The following is a 25,316-nucleotide window of genomic DNA, read 5'->3' as shown; positions in this document are numbered from 1 at the left end:
CAGAGAGGGGGAGAGACAGAGAGAGTGACGGGTTCAGGAGGGAGATGTATAGAGAGAGGGGGGAGAGAGAGGGACAGGTGTTCTGGACGGAGATTTACAGAGAGAGGGAGAGAGGGACAGGTGTTCAGGAGGGAGATGTACAGAGAGAGGGGAGAGACGGACAGGGTTTCAGGAGTGAGATGTACAGAGAGAGGGGAGAGAGAGGGACAGGGATTCAGGAGGGAGATGTGCAGAGAGAGGGACAGGGGTTCAGGAGGGAGATGTACAGAGTGAGAGAGATAGAGGGACAGGGGTTCAGGAGGGAGATGTACAGAGAGAGGGGAGAGAGAGGGACAGGGGTTCAGGAGGGAGATGTACAGAGAGAGGGAGAGACAGAGAGAGTGACGGGTTCAGGAGGGAGATGTATAGAGAGAGGGGAGATAGAGAGGGACAGGTGTTCTGGACGGAGATTTACAGAGAGAGGGAGAGAGGGACAGGTGTTCAGGAGGGAGATGTACAGAGAGAGGGGAGAGACGGACAGGGTTTCAGGAGTGAGATGTACAGAGTGAGGGGAGAGAGAGGGACAGGGGTTCAGGTGGGAGTTGTACAGAGTGAGGGGAGAGAGAGGGACAGGGCTTCAGGTGGGAGTTGTACAGAGAGAGGGAGAGAGAGACGGACAGGGGTTCAGGAGGGAGATGTGCAGAGAGAGGGAGAGAGAGGGACAGGGGTTCAGGAGGGAGATGTACAGAGAGAGGGACAGGGGTTCAGGAGGGAGATGTACAGAGTGAGAGAGATAGAGGGACAGGGGTTCAGGAGGGAGATGTACAGAGAGAGGGAGAGAGAGAGGGACAGGGGTTCAGGAGAGAGATGTACAGAGAGGGGAGAGAGAGAGGGACAGGGGTTCAGGAAGGAGATGTACAGAGAGGGGAGAGAGAGAGGGACAGGGGTTCAGGAAGGAGATGTACAGAGAGGGGAGAAAGAGAGGGACAGGGGTTCAGGAGGGAGAAGCACAGAGAGAGGGAGAGAGAGGGACAGGGGTTCAGGAGGGAGATGTACAGAGAGAGGGGAGAGAGAGGGACAGGGGTTTAGGAGGGAGATGTCCAGAGTGAGGGGAGAGAGGGAAAGAGATTCAGAGGGAGATGTACAGAGAGGGACAGGGGTTCAGGAGGGAGTTCTACAGAGAGAGGGAGAGAGAGAGGGACAGAGGTTCAGAGGGAGATGTACAGAGAGAGGGACAGGGGTTCAGGAGGGAGATGAACAGAGAGAGGGAGAGAGAGGAGGACAGGGTTTCAGGAGGGAGATGTACAGAGCGAGGGGAGAGAGTGATGGGGTACAGGTGGGAGATGTAAAGAGAGGGAGAGAGAGTGGGACAGGGGTTCAGGAAGGAGATGAACAGAGAGTGGGACAGGGGTTCAGGAGGGAGATGTAAAGAGAGAGAGGAGAGAGAGTGACAGGGGTTCAGGAGGGAGATGAACAGAGAGAGGGAGAGAGAGTGGGACAGGGGTTCAGGAGGGAGATGTACAGAGAGAGGGGAGAGAGAGGGACAGGGATTCAGGAGGGAGATGTGCAGAGAGAGGGACATGGGTTCAGGAGGGAGATGTACAGAGTGAGAGAGATAGAGGGACAGGGGTTCAGGAGGGAGATGTACAGAGAGAGGGGAGAGAGAGGGACAGGGGTTTAGGAGGGAGATGTCCAGAGAGAGGGGAGAGAGGGAAAGAGATTCAGAGGGAGATGTACAGAGAGGGACAGGGGTTCAGGAGGGAGTTCTACAGAGAGAGGGAGAGAGAGAGGGACAGAGGTTCAGAGGGAGATGTACAGAGAGAGGGACAGGGGTTCAGGAGGGAGATGAACAGAGAGAGGGAGAGAGAGGAGGACAGGGTTTCAGGAGGGAGATGTACAGAGCGAGGGGAGAGAGTGATGGGGTACAGGAGGGAGATGTAAAGAGAGAGGGAGAGAGAGTGGGACAGGGGTTCAGGAAGGAGATGAACAGAGAGTGGGACAGGGGTTCAGGAGGGAGATGTAAAGAGAGAGAGGAGAGAGAGTGACAAGGGTTCAGGAAGGAGATGAACAGAGAGAGGGAGAGAGAGTGGGACAGGGGTTCAGGAGGGAGATGTACAGAGAGAGGGAGAGAGAGGAGTCAGGGTTCAGGGGAGAGATGTACAGAGAGAGGGAGAGAGAGAGAGTGACGGGTTCAAGAGGGAGATGTACAGAGAGAGGGGAGAGAGAGGGACGGGGTTCAGGAGAGAGATGTACAGAGAGAGGGACAGAGGTTCAGGAAGGAGATGTACAGAGAGAGGGAGAGAGAGGGACAGGGATTCAGGAGGGAGAAGCAAAGAGAGAGGGAGAGAGAGGGACAGGGGTTCAGGAGGGAGATGTACAGACAGAGGGGAGAGAGAGGGACAGGGGTTCAGGAGGGAGTTCTACAGAAAGAGGGAGAGACAGAGGGACAGGGGTTCAGGAGGGAGATGTACAGAGAGAGGGGAGAGAGAGGGACAGGGATTCAGGAGGGAGAAGCAAAGAGAGAGGGAGAGAGAGGGACAGGGGTTCAGGAGGGAGATGTACAGACAGAGGGGAGAGAGAGGGACAGGGGTTCAGGAGGGAGTTCTACAGAAAGAGGGAGAGAGAGAGGGACAGGGGTTCAGGAGGTAGAAGAACAGAGAGAGGGAGAGAGAGGGACAGGGGTTCAGGAGGGAGAAGAACTGAGAGAGGGAGAGAGAGGGACAGTGGTTCAGGAGGGAGATGTACAGAGAGAGGGGAGAGAGAGGGACAGGGGTTCAGGAGGGAGAAGAACAGAGAGAGGGAGAGAGAGGGACAGTGGTTCAGGAGGGAGATGTGTAGAGAGAGTGATGGGGTACAGGAGGGAGATGTAAAGAGAGAGGGAGAGAGAGTGGGACAGGGGTTCAGGAAGGAGATGAACAGAGAGTGGGACAGGGGTTCAGGAGGGAGATGTAAAGAGAGAGAGGAGAGAGAGTGACAGGGGTTCAGGAAGGAGATGAACAGAGAGAGGGAGAGAGAGACGGACAGGGGTTCAGGAGGGAGATGTACAGAGAGAGGGGAGAGAGAGGGACAGGGATTCAGGAGGGAGATGCGCAGAGAGAGGGGAGAGAGAGGGACAGGGATTCAGGAGGGAGATGTGCAGAGAGAGGGACATGGGTTCAGGAGGGAGATGTACAGAGTGAGAGAGATAGAGGGACAGAGGTTCAGGAAGGAGATGTACAGAGAGAGGGGAGAGAGAGGGACAGGGGTTTAGGAGGGAGATGTACAGACAGAGGGACAGGGGTTCAGGAAGGAGATGTACAGAGAGGGGAGAGTGAGAGGGACAGGGATTCAGGAGGGAGAAGCAAAGAGAGAGGGAGAGAGAGGGACAGGGGTTCAGGAGGGAGATGTACAGAGAGAGGGGAGAGAGAGGGACAGGGGTTCAGGAGGGAGATGTCCAGAGAGAGGGGAGAGAGGGAAAGAGGTTCAGAGGGAGATGTACAGAGAGGGACAGGGGTTCAGGAGGGAGATGTACAGAGAGAGGGGAGAGAGGGGGACAGGGGTTCAGGAGGGAGATATACAGAGAGACGAAGAGAGAGAGAGAGTGACATGGGTTCACGAGGGAGATGTGCAGAGAGAGGGAGAGAGAGAGAGAGGGACAGGGGTTCAGGAGGGAGATGTACTGAGAGAGGGGGAGAGGGAGGGACAGGGGTTCAGGAGGGAGATGTACTGAGAGAGGGGGAGAGAGAGGAACACGGGTTTAGGAGGGAGATGTCCAGAGAGAGGGGAGAGAGGGACAGATGTTCAGATGGAGATGTATAGAGAGAGGGACAGGGATTCAGGAGGGAGATGTACAGAGAGGGACAGGGGTTCAGGAGGGAGAGATACAGAGAGGGACAGGGGTTCAGGAGGGAGAGATACAGAGTGTGAGAGAGAGAGGGACAGGGGTTCAGGAGGGAGATGTACAGAGAGGGACAGGGGTTCAGGAGGGAGAGATACAGAGAGGGACAGGGGTTCAGGAGGGAGAGATACAGAGTGTGAGAGAGAGAGGGACAGGGGTTCAGGAGGGAGATGTACAGAGAGAGGGACAGGGGCTCAGGGGGGAAATGTACAGAGAGAGGGAGAGAGAGTGGGACAGGGGTTCAGGAGGGAGATGTTCAGAGAGAGGGAGAGAAAGAGAGGGACAGGGATTCAGGAGGGAGATGAGCAGAGAGAGGGAGAGAGAGAGGGACAGGGATTCAGGAGGGAGATGTGCAGTGAGAGGGGAGAGAGAGGGACATAGGTTCAGGAGGGAGATGTACAGAGAGAGGGGAGAGAGAGGGACAGGGGTTCAGGAGGGAGATGTACAGAGAGAGGGGAGAGAGAGGGACAGGGGTTTAGGAGGGAGATGTACAGAGAGAGGGGAGAAAGAGAGGGACAGGGGTTTAGGAGGGAGATGTACAGAGTGAGAGAGATAGAGGGACAGGGGTTCAGGAGGGAGATGTACAGAGAGAGGGACAGGGGTTCAGGAGGGAGATGTACAGAGTGAGAGAGATAGAGGGACAGGGGTTCAGGAGGGAGATGTACAGAGAGAGGGACAGGGGTTCAGGAGGGAGATGTACAGAGTGAGAGAGATAGAGGGACAGGGGTTCAGGAGGGAGATGTACAGAGAGAGGGGAGAGAGAGGGACGGGGTTCAGGAGAGAGATGTACAGAGAGAGGGGAGAGAGAGGGACGGGGTTCAGGAGGGAGATGTACGGAGAGGGGAGAGTGAGAGGGACAGGGATTCAGGAGGGAGAAGCAAAGAGAGAGGGAGAGAGAGGGACAGGGGTTCAGGAGGGAGTTCTACAGAAAGAGGGAGAGAGAGGGGGACAGGGGTACAGGAGGGAGATGTACAGAGAGAGGGGAGAGAGGGACAGGGGTTCAGGAGGGAGAAGAACAGAGAGAGGGAGAGAGAGGGACAGTGGTTCAGGAGGGAGATGAACAGAGAGTGGGACAGGGGTTCAGGAGGGAGATGTAAAGAGAGAGAGGAGAGAGAGTGACAGGGGTTCAGGAAGGAGATGAACAGAGAGAGGGAGAGAGAGTGGGACAGGGGTTCAGGAGGGAGATGTACAGAGCGAGGGGAGAGAGAGGGACTGGGATTCAGGAGGGAGATGTGCAGAGAGAGGGACATGGGTTCAGGAGGGAGATGTACAGAGTGAGAGAGATAGAGGGACAGAGGTTCAGGAAGGAGATGTACAGAGAGAGGGGAGAGAGAGGGACAGGGGTTTAGGAGGGAGATGTACAGACAGAGGGACAGGGGTTCAGGAAGGAGATGTACAGAGAGGGGAGAGTGAGAGGGACAGGGATTCAGGAGGGAGAAGCAAAGAGAGAGGGAGAGAGAGGGACAGGGGTTCAGGAGGGAGATGTACAGAGAGAGGGGAGAGAGAGGGACAGGGGTTCAGGAGGGAGATGTCCAGAGAGAGGGGAGAGAGGGAAAGAGGTTCAGAGGGAGATGTACAGAGAGGGACAGGGGTTCAGGAGGGAGATGTACAGAGAGAGGGGAGAGAGGGGGACAGGGGTTCAGGAGGGAGATATACAGAGAGACGAAGAGAGAGAGAGAGTGACATGGGTTCACGAGGGAGATGTGCAGAGAGAGGGAGAGAGAGAGAGAGGGACAGGGGTTCAGGAGGGAGATGTACTGAGAGAGGGGGAGAGGGAGGGACAGGGGTTCAGGAGGGAGATGTACTGAGAGAGGGGGAGAGAGAGGAACACGGGTTTAGGAGGGAGATGTCCAGAGAGAGGGGAGAGAGGGACAGATGTTCAGATGGAGATGTATAGAGAGAGGGACAGGGATTCAGGAGGGAGATGTACAGAGAGGGACAGGGGTTCAGGAGGGAGAGATACAGAGAGGGACAGGGGTTCAGGAGGGAGAGATACAGAGTGTGAGAGAGAGAGGGACAGGGGTTCAGGAGGGAGATGTACAGAGAGGGACAGGGGTTCAGGAGGGAGAGATACAGAGTGTGAGAGAGAGAGGGACAGGGGTTCAGGAGGGAGATGTACAGAGAGAGGGACAGGGGCTCAGGGGGGAAATGTACAGAGAGAGGGAGAGAGAGTGGGACAGGGGTTCAGGAGGGAGATGTTCAGAGAGAGGGAGAGAAAGAGAGGGACAGGGATTCAGGAGGGAGATGAGCAGAGAGAGGGAGAGAGAGAGGGACAGGGATTCAGGAGGGAGATGTGCAGTGAGAGGGGAGAGAGAGGGACATAGGTTCAGGAGGGAGATGTACAGAGAGAGGGGAGAGAGAGGGACAGGGGTTCAGGAGGGAGATGTACAGAGAGAGGGGAGAGAGAGGGACAGGGGTTTAGGAGGGAGATGTACAGAGAGAGGGGAGAAAGAGAGGGACAGGGGTTTAGGAGGGAGATGTACAGAGTGAGAGAGATAGAGGGACAGGGGTTCAGGAGGGAGATGTACAGAGAGAGGGACAGGGGTTCAGGAGGGAGATGTACAGAGTGAGAGAGATAGAGGGACAGGGGTTCAGGAGGGAGATGTACAGAGAGAGGGACAGGGGTTCAGGAGGGAGATGTACAGAGTGAGAGAGATAGAGGGACAGGGGTTCAGGAGGGAGATGTACAGAGAGAGGGGAGAGAGAGGGACGGGGTTCAGGAGAGAGATGTACAGAGAGAGGGGAGAGAGAGGGACGGGGTTCAGGAGGGAGATGTACGGAGAGGGGAGAGTGAGAGGGACAGGGATTCAGGAGGGAGAAGCAAAGAGAGAGGGAGAGAGAGGGACAGGGGTTCAGGAGGGAGTTCTACAGAAAGAGGGAGAGAGAGGGGGACAGGGGTACAGGAGGGAGATGTACAGAGAGAGGGGAGAGAGGGACAGGGGTTCAGGAGGGAGAAGAACAGAGAGAGGGAGAGAGAGGGACAGTGGTTCAGGAGGGAGATGAACAGAGAGTGGGACAGGGGTTCAGGAGGGAGATGTAAAGAGAGAGAGGAGAGAGAGTGACAGGGGTTCAGGAAGGAGATGAACAGAGAGAGGGAGAGAGAGTGGGACAGGGGTTCAGGAGGGAGATGTACAGAGCGAGGGGAGAGAGAGGGACTGGGATTCAGGAGGGAGATGTGCAGAGAGAGGGACATGGGTTCAGGAGGGAGATGTACAGAGAGAGGGAGAGAGAGGGACAGGGATTCAGGAGGGAGATGTACAGAGAGAGGGGAGAGAGAGGGACTGGGATTCAGGAGGGAGATGTGCAGAGAGAGGGACATGGGTTCAGGAGGGAGATGTACAGAGAGAGGGAGAGAGAGGGACAGGGATTCAGGAGGGAGATGTACAGAGAGAGGGAGAGAGAGAGGGACAGGGATTCAGGAGGGAGATGTGCAGAGAGAGGGACATGGGTTCAGGAGGGAGATGTACAGAGTGAGAGAGATAGAGGGACAGGGGTTCAGGAGGGAGATGTACAGAGAGAGGGGAGAGAGAGGGACAGGGGTTCAGGGGAGAGATGTACAGAGAGAGGGACGGGGTTCAGGAAGGAGATGAACAGAGAGAGGGAGAGAGAGACGGACAGGGGTTCAGGAGGGAGATGTACAGAGAGAGGGGAGAGAGAGGGACAGGGATTCAGGAGGGAGATGCGCAGAGAGAGGGGAGAGAGAGGGACAGGGATTCAGGAGGGAGATGTGCAGAGAGAGGGACATGGGTTCAGGAGGGAGATGTACAGAGTGAGAGAGATAGAGGGACAGAGGTTCAGGAAGGAGATGTACAGAGAGAGGGGAGAGAGAGGGACAGGGGTTTAGGAGGGAGATGTACAGACAGAGGGACAGGGGTTCAGGAAGGAGATGTACAGAGAGGGGAGAGTGAGAGGGACAGGGATTCAGGAGGGAGAAGCAAAGAGAGAGGGAGAGAGAGGGACAGGGGTTCAGGAGGGAGATGTACAGAGAGAGGGGAGAGAGAGGGACAGGGGTTCAGGAGGGAGATGTCCAGAGAGAGGGGAGAGAGGGAAAGAGGTTCAGAGGGAGATGTACAGAGAGGGACAGGGGTTCAGGAGGGAGATGTACAGAGAGAGGGGAGAGAGGGGGACAGGGGTTCAGGAGGGAGATATACAGAGAGACGAAGAGAGAGAGAGAGTGACATGGGTTCACGAGGGAGATGTGCAGAGAGAGGGAGAGAGAGAGAGAGGGACAGGGGTTCAGGAGGGAGATGTACTGAGAGAGGGGGAGAGGGAGGGACAGGGGTTCAGGAGGGAGATGTACTGAGAGAGGGGGAGAGAGAGGAACACGGGTTTAGGAGGGAGATGTCCAGAGAGAGGGGAGAGAGGGACAGATGTTCAGATGGAGATGTATAGAGAGAGGGACAGGGATTCAGGAGGGAGATGTACAGAGAGGGACAGGGGTTCAGGAGGGAGAGATACAGAGAGGGACAGGGGTTCAGGAGGGAGAGATACAGAGTGTGAGAGAGAGAGGGACAGGGGTTCAGGAGGGAGATGTACAGAGAGGGACAGGGGTTCAGGGGGGAAATGTACAGAGAGAGGGAGAGAGAGTGGGACAGGGGTTCAGGAGGGAGATGTTCAGAGAGAGGGAGAGAAAGAGAGGGACAGGGATTCAGGAGGGAGATGAGCAGAGAGAGGGAGAGAGAGAGGGACAGGGATTCAGGAGGGAGATGTGCAGAGAGAGGGGAGAGAGAGGGACATGGGTTCAGGAGGGAGATGTACAGAGAGAGGGGAGAGAGAGGGACAGGGGTTCAGGAGGGAGATGTACAGAGAGAGGGGAGAGAGAGGGACAGGGGTTTAGGAGGGAGATGTACAGAGAGAGGGGAGAAAGAGAGGGACAGGGGTTTAGGAGGGAGATGTACAGAGTGAGAGAGATAGAGGGACAGGGGTTCAGGAGGGAGATGTACAGAGAGAGGGACAGGGGTTCAGGAGGGAGATGTACAGAGTGAGAGAGATAGAGGGACAGGGGTTCAGGAGGGAGATGTACAGAGAGAGGGACAGGGGTTCAGGAGGGAGATGTACAGAGTGAGAGAGATAGAGGGACAGGGGTTCAGGAGGGAGATGTACAGAGAGAGGGGAGAGAGAGGGACGGGGTTCAGGAGAGAGATGTACAGAGAGAGGGGAGAGAGAGGGACGGGGTTCAGGAGGGAGATGTACGGAGAGGGGAGAGTGAGAGGGACAGGGATTCAGGAGGGAGAAGCAAAGAGAGAGGGAGAGAGAGGGACAGGGGTTCAGGAGTGAGATGTACAGACAGAGGGGAGAGAGAGGGACAGGGGTTCAGGAGGGAGTTCTACAGAAAGAGGGAGAGAGAGGGGGACAGGGGTACAGGAGGGAGATGTACAGAGAGAGGGGAGAGAGGGACAGGGGTTCAGGAGGGAGAAGAACAGAGAGAGGGAGAGAGAGGGACAGTGGTTCAGGAGGGAGATGAACAGAGAGTGGGACAGGGGTTCAGGAGGGAGATGTAAAGAGAGAGAGGAGAGAGAGTGACAGGGGTTCAGGAAGGAGATGAACAGAGAGAGGGAGAGAGAGTGGGACAGGGGTTCAGGAGGGAGATGTACAGAGCGAGGGGAGAGAGAGGGACTGGGATTCAGGAGGGAGATGTGCAGAGAGAGGGACATGGGTTCAGGAGGGAGATGTACAGAGAGAGGGAGAGAGAGGGACAGGGATTCAGGAGGGAGATGTACAGAGAGAGGGGAGAGAGAGGGACTGGGATTCAGGAGGGAGATGTGCAGAGAGAGGGACATGGGTTCAGGAGGGAGATGTACAGAGAGAGGGAGAGAGAGGGACAGGGATTCAGGAGGGAGATGTGCAGAGAGAGGGAGAGAGAGAGGGACAGGGATTCAGGAGGGAGATGTACAGAGAGAGGGAGAGAGAGAGGGACAGGGATTCAGGAGGGAGATGTGCAGAGAGAGGGACATGGGTTCAGGAGGGAGATGTACAGAGTGAGAGAGATAGAGGGACAGGGGTTCAGGAAGGAGATGTACAGAGAGAGGGGAGAGAGAGGGACAGGGATTCAGGAGGGAGATGTACAGAGAGGGAGAGAGAGGGACAGGGGTTCAGGAGGGAGATGTACAGAGAGGGGAGAGTGAGAGGGACAGGGATTCAGGAGGGAGAAGCAAAGAGAGAGGGAGAGAGAGGGACAGGGATTCAGGAGGGAGAAGCAAAGAGAGAGGGGAGAGAGGGACAGGGGTTCAGGAGGGAGTTCTACAGAAAGAGGGAGAGAGAGGGGGACAGGGGTACAGGAGGGAGATGTACAGAGAGAGGGGAGAGAGGGACAGGGGTTCAGGAGGGAGAAGAACAGAGAGAGGGAGAGAGAGGGACAGTGGTTCAGGAGGGAGATGTGTAGAGAGAGTGATGGGGTACAGGAGGGAGATGTAAAGAGAGAGGGAGAGAGAGTGGGACAGGGGTTCAGGAAGGAGATGAACAGAGAGTGGGACAGGGGTTCAGGAGGGAGATGTAAAGAGAGAGAGGAGAGAGAGTGACAGGGGTTCAGGAAGGAGATGAACAGAGAGAGGGAGAGAGAGTGGGACAGGGGTTCAGGAGGGAGAAGCAAAGAGAGAGGGAGAGAGAGGGACAGGGATTCAGGAGGGAGAAGCAAAGAGAGAGGGGAGAGAGGGACAGGGGTTCAGGAGGGAGTTCTACAGAAAGAGGGAGAGAGAGGGGGACAGGGGTACAGGAGGGAGATGTACAGAGAGAGGGGAGAGAGGGACAGGGGTTCAGGAGGGAGAAGAACAGAGAGAGGGAGAGAGAGGGACAGTGGTTCAGGAGGGAGATGTGTAGAGAGAGTGATGGGGTACAGGAGGGAGATGTAAAGAGAGAGGGAGAGAGAGTGGGACAGGGGTTCAGGAAGGAGATGAACAGAGAGTGGGACAGGGGTTCAGGAGGGAGATGTAAAGAGAGAGAGGAGAGAGAGTGACAGGGGTTCAGGAAGGAGATGAACAGAGAGAGGGAGAGAGAGTGGGACAGGGGTTCAGGAGGGAGATGTACAGAGAGAGGGGAGAGAGAGGGACTGGGATTCAGGAGGGAGATGTGCAGAGAGAGGGACGGGTTCAGGAGGGAGATGTACAGAGTGAGAGAGATAGAGGGACAGGGGTTCAGGAGGGAGATGTACAGAGAGAGGGGAGAGAGAGGGACAGGGGTTCAGGAGGGAGATGTACAGACAGAGGGACAGAGGTTCAGGAAGGAGATGTACAGAGAGGGGAGAGTGAGAGGGACAGGGATTCAGGAGAGAGAAGCAAAGAGAGAGGGAGAGAGAGGGACAGGGGTTCAGGAGGGAGATGTACAGAGAGAGGGGAGAGAGAGGGACAGGGGTTTAGGAGGGAGATGTCCAGAGAGAGGGGAGAGAGGGAAAGAGGTTCAGAGGGAGATGTACAGAGAGGGACAGGGGTTCAGGAGGGAGATGTACAGAGAGAGGGGAGAGAGGGGGACAGGGGTTCAGGAGGGAGATATACAGAGAGACGAAGAGAGAGAGAGAGTGACATGGGTTCACGAGGGAGATGTGCAGAGAGAGGGAGAGAGAGAGAGAGGGACAGGGGTTCAGGAGGGAGATGTACTGAGAGAGGGGGAGAGAGAGGGACAGGGGTTCAGGAGGGAGATGTACTGAGAGAGGGGGAGAGAGAGGAACACGGGTTTAGGAGGGAGATGTCCAGAGAGAGGGGAGAGAGGGACAGATGTTCAGATGGAGATGTATAGAGAGAGGGACAGGGATTCAGGAGGGAGATGTACAGAGAGGGACAGGGGTTCAGGAGGGAGAGATACAGAGAGGGACAGGGGTTCAGGAGGGAGAGATACAGAGTGTGAGAGAGAGAGGGACAGGGGTTCAGGAGGGAGATGTACAGAGAGGGACAGGGGTTCAGGAGGGAGAGATACAGAGTGTGAGAGAGAGAGGGACAGGGGTTCAGGAGGGAGATGTACAGAGAGAGGGACAGGGGCTCAGGGGGGAAATGTACAGAGAGAGGGAGAGAGAGTGGGACAGGGGTTCAGGAGGGAGATGTTCAGAGAGAGGGAGAGAAAGAGAGGGACAGGGATTCAGGAGGGAGATGAGCAGAGAGAGGGAGAGAGAGAGGGACAGGGATTCAGGAGGGAGATGTGCAGAGAGAGGGAGAGAGAGCGGGACAGGGGTTCAGGAGAGAGATGTACGGAGAGAGGGGAGAGAGAGGAACAGGGGTTTAGGAGGGAGATGTCCAGAGAGAGGGGAGAGAGGGAAAGAGATTCAGAGGGAGATGTACAGAGAGGGACAGGGGTTCAGGAGGGAGTTCTACAGAGAGAGGGAGAGAGAGAGGGACAGAGGTTCAGAGGGAGATGTACAGAGAGAGGGACAGGGGTTCAGGAGGGAGATGTACAGAGCGAGGGGAGAGAGGGACAGGGGTTCAGGAGGGAGATGAACAGAGAGAGGGAGAGAGAGGAGGACAGGATTTCAGGAGGGAGATGTACAGAGCGAGGGGAGAGAGGGGCAGGGGTTCAGGAGGGAGTTCTACAGAAAGAGGGAGAGAGAGGGGGACAGGGGTACAGGAGGGAGATGTACAGAGAGAGGGGAGAGAGGGACAGGGGTTCAGGAGGGAGAAGAACAGAGAGAGGGAGAGAGAGGGACAGTGGTTCAGGAGGGAGATGTGTAGAGAGAGTGATGGGGTACAGGAGGGAGATGTAAAGAGAGAGGGAGAGAGAGTGGGACAGGGGTTCAGGAAGGAGATGAACAGAGAGTGGGACAGGGGTTCAGGAGGGAGATGTAAAGAGAGAGAGGAGAGAGAGTGACAGGGGTTCAGGAAGGAGATGAACAGAGAGAGGGAGAGAGAGACGGACAGGGGTTCAGGAGGGAGATGTACAGAGAGAGGAGAGAGAGTGACAGGGGTTCAGGAAGGAGATGAACAGAGAGAGGGAGAGAGAGTGGGACAGGGGTTCAGGAGGGAGATGTACAGAGAGAGGGGAGATAGAGAGGGACAGGTGTTCAGGAGGGAGATGTACAGAGAGAGGGGAGAGACGGACAGGGTTTCAGGAGTGAGATGTACAGAGTGAGGTGAGGGAGAGGGACAGGGGTTCAGGTGGGAGTTGTACAGAGAGAGGGGAGAGAGAGGGACAGGGTTTCAGGAGTGAGATGTACAGAGTGAGGGGAGAGAGAGGGACAGGGGTTCAGGTGGGAGATGTACAGAGAGAGGGGAGAGAGAGGGACAGGGGTTCAGGTGGGAGTTGTACAGAGTGAGGGGAGAGAGAGGGACAGGGGTTCAGGTGGGAGTTGTACAGAGAGAGGGAGAGAGAGCGGGACAGGGGTTCAGGAGGGAGATGTACAGAGAGAGGGAGAGAGAGCGGGACAGGGATTCAGGAGGGAGATGTTCAGAGAGAGGGAGAGAGAGAGAGAGTGACGGGTTCAGGAGGGAGATGTACAGAGAGAGGGGAGAGAGAGGGAAAGGGGTTCAGGAGGGAGATGTACAGGGAGAGTGGAGAGAGGGACAGAGGTTCAGAGGGAGATGTACAGAGAGAGGGACAGTGGTTCAGGAGGGAGATGAACAGAGAGAGTGACAGTGGTTCAGGAGGGAGATGAACAGAGAGAGGGAGAGAGAGAGGGGGACAGTGGTTCAGGAGGGAGATGTCCAGAGAGAGGTGGCAGAGAAGGGGACGGCTTCAGGAGGGAGATGTACAGAGAGAGGGAGAGAGAGAGGTACAGGGGTTCAGGAGGGAGATGTACAGAGAGAGGGGACAGATAGGGACAGGGGTTCAGGAGGGAGATGTACAGAGAGACGAGTGAGGGACGTGTTCAGGAGGGAGATGTACAGAGAGACGAGTGAGGGACGTGTTCTTTAGGGAGATGTACAGAGAGAGAGACAGGGGTTCAGGAGGGAGATGTACAGAGAGAGGGGACAGATAGGGACAGGGGTTCAGGAGGGAGATGTACAGAGAGACGAGTGAGGGACGTGTTCAGTAGGGAGATGTACAGAGAGAGGGACAGGGGTTCAGGAGGGAGATGTGTAGAGAGAGGGAGAGAGAGAGGGAGAGAGAGAGGGACAGGGGTTCAGGAGGGAATTGTATAGAGAGAGGGAGCGAGAGGGACAGGGGTTCAGGAGGGAGATGTACAGAGAGAGGAGAGAGAGAGAGGGACAGGGGTTCAGGAGGGAGATGTACAGAGAGAGGGAGAGAGAGCGGGACAGGGATTCAGGAGGGAGATGTTCAGAGAGAGGGAGAGAGAGAGAGAGAGTGACGGGTTCAGGAGGGAGATGTACAGAGAGAGGCGAGAGAGAGGGACAGGGGTTCAGGAGGGAGATGTACAGGGAGAGGGGAGAGAGGGACAGAGGTTCAGAGGGAGATGTACAGAGAGAGGGACAGTGGTTCAGGAGGGAGATGAACAGAGAGAGGGAGAGAGAGAGGGGGACAGTGGTTCAGGAGGGAGATGTACAGAGAGAGGTGGCAGAGAAGGGGACGGCTTCAGGAGGGAGATGTACAGAGAGATGAGCGAGGGACGTGCTCAGGAGGGAGATGTGCAGAGAGAGGGAGAGAGAGAGGTACAGGGGTTCAGGAGGGAGATGTACAGAGAGAGGGGCCAGATAGGGACAGGGGTTCAGGAGGGAGATGTACAGAGAGACGAGTGAGGGACGTGTTCAGTAGGGAGATGTACAGAGAGAGGGACAGGGGTTCAGGAGGGAGATGTGTAGAGAGAGGGAGAGAGAGAGGGACACGGGTTCAGGAGGGAGATATACAGAGAGCAGGAGAGACAGGAGGACAGGAGTTCAGGAGGGGGATGAACAGAGAAAGGGGAGAGAGAGAGGGACAGGGGTTCAGGAGGGAGATGTACAGAGAGAGGGAGAGACAGAGAGAGTGACGGGTTCAGGAGGGAGATGTATAGAGAGAGGGGAGATAGAGAGGGACAGGTGTTCAGGAGGGAGATGTACAGAGAGAGGGGAGAGACGGACAGGGTTTCAGGAGTGAGATGTACAGAGTGAGGTGAGGGAGAGGGACAGGGGTTCAGGTGGGAGTTGTACAGAGTGAGGGGAGAGAGAGGGACAGGGGTTCAGGTTGGAGTTGTACAGAGAGAGGGAGAGAGAGACGGACACGGGTTCAGGAGGGAGATGTACAGAGAGAGGGGAGAGAGAGAGGGACAGGGGTTCAGGAGGGAGATGTACAGAGAGAGGGAGAGAGAGCGGGACAGGGATTCAGGAGGGAGATGTTCAGAGAGAGGGAGAGAGAGAGAGAGTGACGGGTTCAGGAGGGAGATGTACAGAGAGAGGGGAGAGAGAGGGAAAGGGGTTCAGGAGGGAGATGTACAGGGAGAGTGGAGAGAGGGACAGAGGTTCAGAGGGAGATGTACAGAGAGAGGGACAGTGGTTCAGGAGGGAGATGAACAGAGAGAGGGAGAGAGAGAGGGGGACAGTGGTTCAGGAGGGAGATGTACAGAGAGAGGGGAGAGAGGGACAGTGGTTCAGAGGGAGATGAACAGAGAGAGGGACAGTGGTTCAGGAGGGAGATGAACAGAGAGAGGGACAGTGGTTCAGGAGGGAGATGTCCAGAGAGAGGTGGCAGAGAAGGGGACGGCTTCAGGAGCGAGATGTACAGCGAGATGAGCGAGGGACGTGCTCAGGAGGGAGATTTGCAGAGAGAGGGAGAGAGAGAGGTACAGGGGTTCAGGAGGGAGATGTACAGAGAGAGGGGACAGATAGGGACAGGGGTTCAGGAGGGAGATGTACAGAGAGAGGGGACAGATAGGGACAGGGGTTCAGGAGGGAGATGTACAGAGAGACGAGTGAGGGACGTGTTCAGGAGGGAGATGTACAGAGAGACGAGTGAGGGACGTGTTCTTTAGGGAGATGTACAGAGAGAGAGACAGGGGTTCAGGAGGGAGATGTACAGAGAGAGGGGACAGATAGGGACAGGGGTTCAGGAGGGAGATGTACAGAGAGACGAGTGAGGGACGTGTTCAGTAGGGAGATGTACAGAGAGAGGGACAGGGGTTCAGGAGGGAGATGTGTAGAGAGAGGGAGAGAGAGAGGGAGAGAGAGAGGGACAGGGGTTCAGGAGGGAATTGTATAGAGAGAGGGAGCGAGAGGGACAGGGGTTCAGGAGGGAGATGTACAGAGAGAGGGAGAGAGAGCGGGACAGGGATTCAGGAGGGAGATGTTCAGAGAGAGGGAGAGAGAGAGAGAGAGTGACGGGTTCAGGAGGGAGATGTACAGAGAGAGGCGAGAGAGAGGGACAGGGGTTCAGGAGGGAGATGTACAGGGAGAGGGGAGAGAGGGACAGAGGTTCAGAGGGAGATGTACAGAGAGAGGGACAGTGGTTCAGGAGGGAGATGAACAGAGAGAGGTGGCAGAGAAGGGGACGGCTTCAGGAGGGAGATGTACAGAGAGATGAGCGAGGGACGTGCTCAGGAGGGAGATGTGCAGAGAGAGGGAGAGAGAGAGGTACAGGGGTTCAGGAGGGAGATGTACAGAGAGAGGGGCCAGATAGGGACAGGGGTTCAGGAGGGAGATGTGTAGAGAGAGGGAGAGAGAGAGGGACACGGGTTCAGGAGGGAGATATACAGAGAGCAGGAGAGACAGGAGGACAGGAGTTCAGGAGGGGGATGTACAGAGAGAGGGCAGAGAGAGGGACAGGGGTTCAGGAGGGAGATATACAGAGAGAAGTACAGGAGTTCAGGAGGGAGATGTACAAAGTGAGGGAGAGAGAGAGGGACAGGGGTTCAGGAGGGAGATGTACAGAGAGAGGGAGAGAGAGAGTGACGGGTTCAGGAGGGAGATGTACAGCGAGAGGGGAGAGAGAGGGACAGGTGTTCATGAGGGAGATGTACAGAGAGAGGGAGAGACAGAGAGAGTGACGGGTTCAGGAGGGAGATGTATAGAGAGAGGGGAGATAGAGAGGGACAGGTGTTCAGGAGGGAGATGTACAGAGAGAGGGGAGAGACGGACAGGGTTTCAGGAGTGAGATGTACAGAGTGAGGGGAGAGAGAGGGACAGGGGTTCAGGTGGGAGTTGTACAGAGAGAGGGAGAGAGAGACGGACACGGGTTCAGGAGGGAGATGTACAGAGAGAGGGGAGAGAGAGAGGGACAGGGGTTCAGGAGGGAGATGTACAGAGAGAGGGAGAGAGAGCGGGACAGGGATTCAGGAGGGAGATGTTCAGAGAGAGGGAGAGAGAGAGAGAGTGACGGGTTCAGGAGGGAGATGTACAGAGAGAGGGGAGAGAGAGGGACAGGGGTTCAGGAGGGAGATGTACAGGGAGAGTGGAGAGAGGGACAGAGGTTCAGAGGGAGATGTACAGAGAGAGGGACAGTGGTTCAGGAGGGAGATGAACAGAGAGAGGGAGAGAGAGAGGGGGACAGTGGTTCAGGAGGGAGATGTACAGAGAGAGGGGAGAGAGGGACAGTGGTTCAGGAGGGAGATGAACAGAGAGAGGGAGAGAGAGAGGGGGACAGTGGTTCAGGAGGGAGATGTCCAGAGAGAGGTGGCAGAGAAGGGGACGGCTTCAGGAGGGAGATGTACAGCGAGATGAGCGAGGGACTTGCTCAGGAGGGAGATTTGCAGAGAGAGGGAGAGAGAGAGGTACAGGGGTTCAGGAGGGAGATGTACAGAGAGAGGGGACAGATAGGGACAGGCGTTCAGGAGGGAGATGTACAGAGAGACGAGTGAGGGACGTGTTCAGGAGGGAGATGTACAGAGAGAGGGACAGGGGTTCAGGAGGGAGATGTACAGAGAGAGGGGACAGATAGGGACAGGGGTTCAGGAGGGAGATGTACAGAGAGACGAGTGAGGGACGTGTTCTTTAGGGAGATGTACAGAGAGAGAGACAGGGGTTCAGGATGGAGATGTACAGAGAGAGGGGACAGATAGGGACAGGGGTTCAGGAGGGAGATGTACAGAGAGACGAGTGAGGGACGTGTTCAGTAGGGAGATGTACAGAGAGAGGGACAGGGGTTCAGGAGGGAGATGTGTAGAGAGAGGGAGAGAGAGAGGGAGAGAGAGAGGGACAGGGGTTCAGGAGGGAATTGTATAGAGAGAGGGAGCGAGAGGGACAGGGGTTCAGGAGGGAGATGTACAGAGAGAGGAGAGAGAGAGAGGGACAGGGGTTCAGGAGGGAGATGTACAGAGAGAGGGAGAGAGAGCGGGACAGGGATTCAGGAGGGAGATGTTCAGAGAGAGGGAGAGAGAGAGAGAGAGTGACGGGTTCAGGAGGGAGATGTACAGAGAGAGGCGAGAGAGAGGGACAGGGGTTCAGGAGGGAGATGTACAGGGAGAGGGGAGAGAGGGACAGAGGTTCAGAGGGAGATGTACAGAGAGAGGGGAGAGAGAGGGACAGAGGTTCAGAGGGAGATGTACAGAGAGAGGGACAGTGGTTCAGGAGGGAGATGAACAGAGAGAGGGAGAGAGAGAGGGGGACAGTGGTTCAGGAGGGAGATGTACAGAGAGAGGTGGCAGAGAAGGGGACGGCTTCAGGAGGGAGATGTACAGAGAGATGAGCGAGGGACGTGCTCAGGAGGGAGATGTGCAGAGAGAGGGAGAGAGAGAGGTACAGGGGTTCAGGAGGGAGATGTACAGAGAGAGGGGCCAGATAGGGACAGGGGTTCAGGAGGGAGATGTGTAGAGAGAGGGAGAGAGAGAGGGACACGGGTTCAGGAGGGAGATATACAGAGAGCAGGAGAGACAGGAGGACAGGAGTTCAGGAGGGGGATGTACAGAGAGAGGGCAGAGAGAGGGACAGGGGTTCAGGAGGGAGATATACAGAGAGAAGTACAGGAGTTCAGGAGGGAGATGTACAAAGTGAGGGAGAGAGAGAGGGACAGGGGTTCAGGAGGGAGATGTACAGAGAGAGGGAGAGAGAGAGTGACGGGTTCAGGAGGGAGATGTACAGCGAGAGGGGAGAGAGAGGGTCAGGTGTTCATGAGGGAGATGTACAGAGAGAGGGGGGAGAGAGGGGGACAGGGGTTCAGGAGGGAGATGAACAGAGAGAGGGAGAGAGAGAGGGGGACGGGTTCAGGAGGGAGATGTACAGAGAGACGAGAGAGGGACGTGTTCAGGAGGGAGATGTGCAGAGATAGGGAGAGAGAGTGGGACAGGGGGTCAGGAGGGAGATGTATAGAGAGAGGGAGAGAGAGAGGGACAGGGGTTCAGGAGGGAGATGTACAGAGGAGAGGGAGAGAGAGGGACAGGAGTTCAGGAGGGAGATGTACAGAGAGAGAGGGAGAGAGAGGGACAGGGGTTCAGGAGGGAGATGTACAGAGAGAGAGGGAGAGAGAGGAACAGGGGTTCAGGAGGGAGATGTACAGCGCGAGGGGAGAGAGGGACAGGGGTTCAGGAAGGAGATGAACAGAGAGAGGGAGAGAGATGAGGACAGAGTTCAGGAGGGAGATTAACAGAGAGAGGGAGAGAGAGGAGGACAGGGGTTCAGGAGGGAGATGTACAGAGAGAGGGAGAGAGAGAGGGACAGGGGTTCAGGAAGGAGATGAACAGAGAGAGGGAGAGAGAGACGGACAGGGGTTCAGGAGGGAGATGTGTAGAGAGGGAGAGAGAGAGGGAAGGAGTTCAGGAGGGAGATGTACAGAGAGAGGGGAGAGAGAGAGGGACACGGGTTCAGGGGGGGAGATATACAGAGAGCAGGAGAGACAGGAGGACAGGAGTTCAGGAGGGGGATGTACAGAGAGAGGCAGAGAGAGGGACAGGGGTTCAGGAGGGAGATATACAGAGAGAAGTACAGGAGTTCAGGAGGGAGATGTTCAAAGTGAGGGACGAGAGAGAGGGACAGGGGTCAGGAGGGAGATGTACAGAGAGAGGGAGAGAGAGAGTGACGGGTTCAGGAGGGAGATGTACAGCGAGAGGGGAGAGAGAGGGTCAGGTGTTCATGAGGGAGATGTACAGAGAGAGGGGGGAGAGAGGGGGACAGGGGTTCAGGAGGGAGATGAACAGAGAGAGGGAGAGAGTAGGGGGACGGGTTCAGGAGGGAGATGTACAGAGCGACGAGAGAGGGGACGTGTTCAGGAGGGAGATGTACAGAGAGAGGGAAAGAGAGAGGTACGGGTTCAGGAGGGAGATGTGCAGAGAGAGGGAGAGTGAGTGGGACAGGGGGTCAGGAGGGGAGATGTATAGAGAGAGGGAGAGAGAGGAGTCAGGGTTCAGGGGAGAGGATGTACAGAGAGGGAGAGAGAGAGAGTGACGGGGTTCAAGAGGGAGATGTACAGAGAGAGGGGAGAGAGGGACAGAGGTTCAGAGGGAGATGATCAGAGAGAGGGGAAGAGAGAGGGACGGTGGTTTCAGGAGGGAGATGTACAGAGAGAGGGAGAGAGAGGAGTCAGGGTTCAGGGGGAGATGTACAGAGAGAGGGAGAGAGAGAGGGACAGGGGTTCAGGAGGGAGATGTACAGAGAGTTGAGAGAGAGGGACAGGGGTTCAGGAGGGAGATGTTCAGAGAGGGAGAGGGAGAGGGACAGTGGTTCAGGAGGGAGATGTACAGAGAGAGGGAGAGAGAGAGGGACAGGGGTTCAGGAGGAGATGTTCAGAGAGGGAGGAGGGAGAGGGACAGTGGGTTCAGGAGGGAGATGTACAGAGAGAGGGAGAGAGAGAGAGTGACGGGTTCAAGAGGGAGATGTACAGAGAGAGGGGAGAGGGGACAGAGGTTCAGAGGGAGATGATCAGAGAGAGGGGAGAGAGAGGGACGGTGGTTCAGGAGGGAGATGTACAGAGAGAGGGAGAGAGAGGAGTCAGGGTTCAGGGGGGAGATGTACAGAGAGAGGGAGAGAGAGAGGGACAGGGGTTCAGGAGGGAGATGTACAGAGAGTTGAGAGAGAGGGACAGGGGTTCAGGAGGGAGATGTTCAGAGAGGGAGAGGGAGAGGGACAGTGGTTCAGGAGGGAGATGTACAGAGAGAGGGAGACGAGAGAGGGACAGGGGTTCAGGAGGGAGATGTACAGAGAGTTGAGAGAGAGGGACAGGGGTTCAGGAGGGAGATGTTCAGAGAGGGAGAGGGAGAGGGACAGTGGTTCAGGAGGGAGATGTACAGAGAGAGGGAGAGAGAGAGAGTGACGGGTTCAAGAGGGAGATGTACAGAGAGAGGGGAGAGAGGACAGAGGTTCAGAGGGAGATGATCAGAGAGAGGGGAGAGAGAGGGACAGGGGTTCAGGAGGGAGATGAACAGAGAGAGGGAGAGAGGTAGGGGGACGGGTTCAGGAGGGAGATGTACAGAGAGAGGAGAGAGAGGGGGACAGGGGTTCAGGAGGGAGATGTACAGAGAGTTGAGAGAGAGGGGACAGGGGTTCAGGAGGAGATGTTCAGAGAGGGAGAGGGAGAGGGACAGTGGTTCAGGAGGGAGATGTACAGAGAGAGGGAGAGAGAGGAGTCAGGGTTCAGGGGAGAGATGGACGGAGAGAGGGAGAGAGAGAGGGACAGGGGTTCAGGAGGGAGATGTACAGAGAGTTGAGAGATAGGGACAGGGGTTCAGGAGGGAGATGTTCAGAGAGAGGGAGAGAGAGAGGGACAGGGGTTCAGGAGGGAGATGTACAGAGAGTTGAGAGATAGGGACAGGGGTTCAGGGGAGAGATGTTCAGAGAGGTAGAGGGGAGAGGGACAGTGGTTCAGGAGGGAGATGTACAGAGAGAGGGAGAGAGAGAGAGTGACGGGTTCAGGAGGGAGCTGAACAGAGAGAGGAGAGAGGTAGGGGGACGGGTTCAGGAGGGAGATGTGCAGAGAGAGGGAGAGAGAGTGGGACAGGGGGTCAGGAGGGAGATGTATAGAGAGAGGGAGAGAGAGGAGTCAGGGGTTCAGGGGAGAGATGTACAGAGAGAGGGAGAGAGAGAGAGTGACGGGTTCAAGAGGGAGATGTACAGAGAGAGGGGAGAGAGGGACAGAGGTTCAGAGGGAGATGTTCAGAGAGAGGGAGAGAGAGAGAGTGACGGGTTCAAGAGGGAGATGTACAGAGAGAGGGGAGAGAGGGACAGAGGTTCAGAGGGAGATGAACAGAGAGAGGGACAGTGGTTCAGGAGGGAGATGTACAGAGAGAGGGGAGAGAGAGAGGGACAGGGTTCAGGAGGGAGATGAACAGAGAGAGGGAGAGAGGTAGGGGGACGGGTTCAGGAGGGAGATGTACAGAGAGAGGGAGAGAGAGAGGGACAGGGGTTCAGGAGGGAGATGTACAGAGAGTTGAGAGAGAGGGACAGGGGTTCAGGAGGGGAGATGTTCAGAGAGGGAGAGGGAGAGGGACAGTGGGTCAGGAGGGAGATGTACAGAGAGAGGGAGAGAGAGGAGTCAGGGTTCAGGGGAGAGATGTACAGAGAGAGGGAGAGAGAGAGGGACAGGGGTTCAGGAGGGAGATGTACAGAGAGTTGAGAGATAGGGACAGGGGTTTCAGGAGGGAGATGTTCAGAGAGGGAGAGGAGAGGGGACAGTGGTTCAGGAGGGAGATGTACAGAGAGAGGGAGAGAGAGAGAGTGACGGGTTCAGGAGGGAGATGTTCAGAGAGGGAGAGGGAGAGGGACAGTGGTTCAGGAGGGAGATGTACAGAGAGAGGGAGAGAGAGGAGTCAGGGTTCAGGGGAGAGATGTACGGAGAGAGGAGAGAGAGAGGGACAGGGGTTCAGGAGGGAGATGTACAGAGAGTTGAGAGATAGGGACAGGGGTTCAGGAGGGAGATGTTCAGAGAGGGAGAGGGAGAGGGACAGTGGTTCAGGAGGGAGATGTACAGAGAGAGGGAGAGAGAGAGAGTGACGGGGTTCAGGAGGGAGCTGAACAGAGAGAGGGAGAGAGGTAGGGGGACGGGTTCAGGAGGGAGATGTGCAGAGAGAGGGAGAGAGAGTGGGCACAGGGGGTCAGGAGGGAGATGTATAGAGAGAGGGAGAGAGCGGAGTCAGGGTTCAGGGGAGAGATGTACAGAGAGAGGGAGAGAGAGAGAGTGACGGGTTCAAGAGGGAGATGTACAGAGAGAGGGGAGAGAGGGACAGAGGTTCAGAGGGAGATGTTCAGAGAGAGGGGAGAGAGAGGGACAGGGGTTCAGGAGGGAGATGTACAGAGAGAGGGAGAGAGAGAGAGTGACGGGTTCAAGAGGGAGATGTTACAGAGAGAGGGGAGAGAGGGACAGAGGTTCAGAGGGAGATGAACAGAGAGAGGGACAGTGGTTCAGGAGGGAGATGTACAGAGAGAGGGGAGAGAGAGAGGGACAGGGGTTCAGGAGGGAGATGAACAGAGAGAGGGAGAGAGGTAGGGGGACGGTTCAGGAGGGAGATGTACAGAGAGAGGGAGAGAGAGAGGGACAGGGGTTCAGGAGGGAGATGTTCAGAGAGGGAGAGGGAGAGGGACAGTGGGTCAGGAGGGAGATGTACAGAGAGAGGGGAGAGAGGGACAGAGGTTCAGAGGGAGATGAACAGAGAGAGGGACAGTGGTTCAGGAGGGAGATGTACAGAGAGAGGGGAGAGAGAGAGGGACAGGGGTTCAGGAGGGAGATGTACAGAGAGAGGGAGAGTGAGCGGGACAGGGATTCAGGAGGGAGATGTTCAGAGAGAGGGAGAGAGAGAGAGAGTGACGGGTTCAGGAAGGGAGATGTACAGAGAGAGGGGAGAGAGAGGGGACAGGGGTTCAGGAGGGAGATGTACAGGGAGAGGGGAGAGAGGGACAGAGGTTCAAGGGAGATGTACAGAGAGAGGGACAGTGGTTCAGGAGGGAGATGTACAGAGAGAGGACAGGGGTTCAGGAGGGAGATGTGTAGAGAGAGGGAGAGAGAGAGGGACAGGGGGTTCAGGAGGGAGATGTACAGAGAGAGGGGAGAGAGAGAGGGACAGGGGTTCAGGAGCGAGATGTACAGAGAGAGGGAGAGAGAGCAGGACAGGGATTCAGGAGGGAGATGTTCAGAGAGAGGGAGAGAGAGAGAGAGTGACGGGTTCAGGAGGGAGATGTACAGAGAGAGGGGAGAGAGGAGGGACAGGGGTTCAGGAGGGAGATGTACAGGGAGAGGGGAGAGAGGGACAGAGGTTCAGAGGGAGATGTACAGAGAGAGGGACAGTGGTTCAGGAGGGAGATGAACAGAGAGAGGGAGAGAGAGGAGGGGGGACAGTGGTTCAGGAGGGAGATGTACAGAGAGAGGTGGCAGAGAAGGGGACGGCTTCAGGAGGGAGATGTACAGAGAGATGAGCGAGGGACGTGCTCAGGAGGGAGATGTGCAGAGAGAGGGAGAGAGAGAGGTACAGGGGTTCAGGAGGGAGATGTACAGAGAGAGGGGACAGATAGGGACAGGGGTTCAGGAGGGAGATGTACAGAGAGACGAGTGAGGGACGTGTTCAGTAGGGAGATGTACAGAGAGAGGGACAGGGGTTCAGGAGGGAGATGTGTAGAGAGAGGGAGAGAGAGAGGGACACGGGTTCAGGAGGGAGATATACAGAGAGCAGGAGAGACAGGAGGACAGGAGTTCAGGAGGGGGATGTACAGAGAGAGGGCAGAGAGAGGGACAGGGGTTCAGGAGGGAGATATACAGAGAGAAGTACAGGAGTTCAGGAGGGAGATGTACAAAGTGAGGGAGAGAGAGAGGGACAGGGGTTCAGGAGGGAGATGTACAGAGAGAGGAGAGAGAGAGTGACGGGTTCAGGAGGGAGATGTACAGCGAGAGGGGAGAGAGAGGGTCAGTGTTCATGAGGGAGATGTACAGAGAGAGGGGGGGAGAGAGGGGGACGGGTTCAGGAGGGAGATGTACAGAGAGACGAGAGAGGGACGTGTTCAGGAGGGAGATGTACAGAGAGAGGGAGAGAGAGACGGACAGGGGTTCAGGAGGGAGATGTGTAGAGAGGGAGAGAGAGTGGAAAGGAGTTCAGGAAGGAGATGTACAGAGAGAGTGAGAGAGAGAGGGACACGGGTTCAGGAGGGAGATATACAGAGAGCAGGAGAGACAGGAGGACAGGAGTTCAGGAGGGGGATGTACAAAGTGAGGGAGAGAGAGAGGGACAGGGGTTCAGGAGGGAGATGTACAGAGAGAGGGAGAGAGAGAGTGACGGGTTCAAGAGGGAGATGTACAGCGAGAGGGGAGAGAGAGGGTCAGGTGTTCATGAGGGAGATGTACAGAGAGAGGGGGGAGAGAGGGGGACAGGGGTTCAGGAGGGAGATGAACAGAGAGAGGGAGAGAGGTAGGGGGACGGGTTCAGGAGGGAGATGTACAGAGCGACGAGAGAGGGGACGTGTTCAGGAGGGAGATGTACAGAGAGAGGAAAGAGAGAGGTACAGGTTCAGGAGGAGATGTGCAGAGAGAGGGAGAGAGAGTGGGACAGGGGGTCAGGAGGGAGATGTATAGAGAGAGGGAGAGAGAGGAGTCAGGGTTCAGGGGAGAGATGTACAGAGAGAGGGAGAGAGAGAGGGGACAGGGGTTCAGGAGGGAGATGTACAGAAGAGTTCGAGAGAGAGGGACAGGGGTTCAGGAGGGAGATGTTCAGAGAGGGAGAGGGGAGAGGGACAGTGGTTCAGGAGGGAGATGTACAGAGAGAGGGAGA

Source organism: Hypanus sabinus, unplaced genomic scaffold (genome assembly GCF_030144855.1).
Source record: "Hypanus sabinus isolate sHypSab1 unplaced genomic scaffold, sHypSab1.hap1 scaffold_2087, whole genome shotgun sequence".
NCBI classification, from domain to species: domain Eukaryota; kingdom Metazoa; phylum Chordata; class Chondrichthyes; order Myliobatiformes; family Dasyatidae; genus Hypanus; species Hypanus sabinus.
This window is presented reverse-complemented; position numbering follows the sequence as displayed.